The sequence below is a fragment of the Gossypium hirsutum genome, chromosome A04, assembly GCF_007990345.1.
Source record: "Gossypium hirsutum isolate 1008001.06 chromosome A04, Gossypium_hirsutum_v2.1, whole genome shotgun sequence".
Lineage (NCBI taxonomy): Eukaryota > Viridiplantae > Streptophyta > Magnoliopsida > Malvales > Malvaceae > Gossypium > Gossypium hirsutum.
In genome coordinates, this window is record NC_053427.1 from 66,397,675 (window position 1) to 66,401,882 (window position 4,208).

Here is a 4,208-nt window from a genome sequence, read left to right on the forward strand (position 1 = left end):
ATGATATGGAATGATATAATCATGTTGTGAGTGGTACAGGTTCTTATTCTAAACTCATGAGATATGAGTCTAGTTATGTTGCCTTGATGGTAAGAATGGCATGAGTAAGTTCTAGTTAAGATAATGGTCTTGGGACGATATTGAAATTTTTGGTTTATACTTACGATATATATAAGCATGTAGTGATATTTACCCATGTTCACTTAAGAATGTTGTGTGGATTTATAATATGCATGGTTGATGTAGTTACTTATTTATATACAACTTACTAAGCTTTATGTTTACTCTCTCTCTTTTCCATTTTCTTATAATGCCACCAAGCTAGTATCGGGGATCAAGGGACATCAGAGGCATCGATCATACTTCACCTGAAGCTTTGGTATAGCTAGTTTACTATTTTGATTTTGGCATGTATAAGGACTTGAATCTTTTGTTTAGTGTCTTGTTAGTTTAGCCATAAGAGTTGGCTCATATGATGGATGTGATATTCATTTTGTGTAGGTGAATAATGTTTGCTAATATTGATTATTATTAAATGCATTTGATGAAAATTTCTCATGGTTGTAGTTGTTTTGGTTATATGTGTTATGCTTGGATTGGTTTTGGTTGATGTTGTATAGGTTGGTACAAGTAAGGGTGGCAAAAAAGCTTGGTAAATAGCCTTATTTTTGTCTACAAAGGCGTGTGTCTAGACCATATGTAACACACGGTCTGCCCCATGAGTGTGTAGTCTGGCCGGGTGTCCCCTGCACCTTAATGTTTCAAGTCCGTATGCATGGTAGTAAACACACGGGCAGAGACACGATCTTGTGTCTCAGCCGTTTGGAGGACACGACCTAACACACGGGCGTATGCCTTGGTTGTGTGCCCTTAAGGGGTTGCTGACGTTAGAAATAGAAATTCAAGGTTTTTTTATTGCGTTATTTCATGATAGGTTTTAAATATTTATAATTAATCGTTCTTGAAACTAACTATTATCGCGATGTAGGTAAGTGTACCTATCGAACAGTAGTATAGTTTTAGCAAGACCGGATTGTCGAACCCAAATGAACTAAAAGTACTAGTAATGACTGTCCTTTTATTATCTAGCCTAAGAATAAATAGGTTTTTGTTTTAATTAACTGATTATCTAAACTAAGAACGCACAGAGAATGGAATTGGAGTATTGCTTTTGGAAAAATCGATTGAATGAAGACAATACCTAAGGAAAAATCCACCTAGACTGTACTTGTTATTCTGGCTTCGAATCGGACGATTTATTCATTTAACTTGTTCCGTAGAGATCCCTAAGTTATGTTATTATCCCTATTCAAGACTAATACTGTCTAATCCCTAGACTGAATAACCGAGACTTTTCTGTAATTAACACTCTAGGGTTACATTAACTCGATCTATGGATCCCCTTATTAGGTTTCACTGTAATCCGACAAAATCTTGTCACCTTATGTCTAGGCGCGCAATCAACTCTGCTTAATTATGATAAATGTACTCTTAGACAGGGTCTATTCATCCTCTGAATAAGAGCTTATCTTGAATCAGTATCCTGGGATATCAAAACAAGAATTAAGAACACATAATTAAGAACAAGTTAAATATTTATCATACTATTCAGAAAATAATAACAAGATTCGTCTTAGATTTCATTCCCCTTAGGTATTTATGGGATTTAGTTCATAACTAAATAAGAAAACATCTCAGAATAATAAAGAATACAAAACATAAAGAAAACCCAAAACTCCTGAAGAGGAATTGAAGAGCGATCTTCAGTCTTGATAATGAATCCGGCTTCTGAGATGAATCAATCGGCTTCCTTGGAGTAATTCCTTACTCCCCATTCTGTGTGTCCCCTTTCTTCCTTCTCTAGGGTGTATTTATAGGCTTGGAATGCCTAAAAGCCCTCAAAATTAGCCTTTTCCGAATTGGACTCAACTTGGGCTCAACAAGGACACGCCCGTGGCATATGCTCGTGTTTGATTACTTCAGGCCATGTTCGAGTCTGTTAGAATGGCACGGGCATGTGGGATGCCTGTGTGAGGAAGTCTAGGCCGTGTTGAGTTCGTACTTTGGCCCATTTTCTCTGTTTTTGGCCCGTTTCTCGTTCCTTTCGCTCTCCTATGCTCTCCTAAGTATAAAACATGGAATTAAAGCATTAGGAGCATCAAATTCACCAATTCTAATGGAAAATCATCCATAAAATGCTTTAAACATAGGGTAAAAAATATGTATAAATTATGGTTTATCATTTTTGCACACGGACTGAGACACGGGCATGTCATGGCCGTGTTGGGGACATGGCTCATGGACACGGGCGTGTGCCAAGCCGTATGAAAACCCCTGTAGGTTCGAATCGAAAAATAAATTCACACGGGCTAGGGACACAGGCGTGTCCCGATATGCTCAGGCCTTGTGAGTCACACAAGCCTTTAACATGGCCACGTTAAATAGGTACACGGGCGTGTTGCCCTTCCACACGGGTGTGTGCCTCTATAGCTTGAAATTTTACAAAGTTTTCTAGATTGCACAGATTAGTCCCGAATCTATTCCAAAGTGTTTTCAAGGCCTCTTAGGCCCATAGTAGGGATATTAAGGTATTGTAAAAAGTTTTTATTTGGAGTGAAATTTCAGATCTAGGAGATGTATGTTTGTATGTGTTTAAGTCCGGTAACACCTCGTATCCTGTTCCGGCATCAAACTCGGGTGAGGGGTGTTACATTTAGTGGTATCAGAGCTATGGTTTAGTCAATTCTTGGACTAACCTAGCATGAGTACGAGTCTAACTATACATGCCATAAATATATTGTGATAGTGTGACGACTCCTGACAAATTTAAATTATGTTTTCATATAGTAAATGGATCCTGACGGAGTTATGGTGGATGATGTGGAAAGTAATGAGCCGGCTCCCGCTGAAGGGACCACGTTAGTCTAAAATAAGCCCATGACATTGAGTCAGGGCAGAGGGGCTAGAGAAGTCTACCTCCATCTGATGGATGCTTGGTACTCGGAGTTTGTTCGTGCAAATCCGAACACTCCGCCTCTCTCACCTCATCCGATTCCTCAGTCTGCCTATATGGCTCCCTAAGGAGTAGAAATGTTAGAAGAGAAAAACCTTCGGTAGATAGAATTCGTAAGGACGGGGCTAAGGAATTTTGGGCTAAAATTAATGATGACCTAGAGAGAGTAGAGTTCTGGTTGGAAAATACCATATGGGTATTCGATGAATTGTCTTGCACCCCTAAGGAGTGCATTAAGTGTGTTGTGTCATTTCTGCGAGACTGGGCCTACCAATGGTGGAACACCCTTGTGTCAGTTGTACCAAGGGAAAGGATTTCATGGGAATTTTTCCAGGAGGAATTCTGAAAGAAGTATATTAGTCAAAGGTTTATAGACCAGAAGACAAAAGAATTTCTAGAATTAAAGAAAGGTCGAATGACGGTAACAGAGTATGAGCGTGAGTTTGTGAGACTATGCAAATATGCTAGGGAGTGCATATCTACCGAAGCTATTATGTGCAAGAGGTTTGAAGATGGATTGAACGAAGACATCAGATTGTTGGTTGGCATTTTGGAGTTAAGAGAATTTGTAGTACTTGTTGAGAGAGTGTGTAAGGCTGAAAAATTGACCAAAGAGAAGAGAATAGCTGACATTGAGTCACGTGAATCAAAGAAAAGACAAATAGGAAGATCATTTCAGACCTCATCCAAGAAATCGAGGGAGTTTCCTACTCAAACAAATGAGTCGACAGGATTCTTGAGCAGAAACAAGAATAAGCAGTATGCGGCATCTAAAGCTCAGACCACTTCCATTGCGAGCATTGGTAGTGCTCGACTGAATAGACCAGAATGTTCGCAGTGTAATATACGACACTTCGGTGAGTGCCGAGTTGATGATAGAGGCTACTTCAAGTGTGGTTCACTAGACCACTTTATTCGAAACTGTCCTGAGATGGAGGAGAAAGACAAAAAGGAAGATGTAAGAGCGAGTAATGCTCCCTCGAGGGGTAGACTACAGAAGAACCCTGGGAGTGGGGCTGGCAGTAGAGGTACACCTTGAGATTCCACTGTGAGGTCCGAGGGCAGAGCGCCTGCAAGGACATACACCATTCGCACCCGCGAAGATGCCGCGTCTCTCGATGTGATTACGAGTACCTTTTCTATCTATGATATATATGTAATTGCTTTGATCAGCCGGGGTCTACACACTCTTATA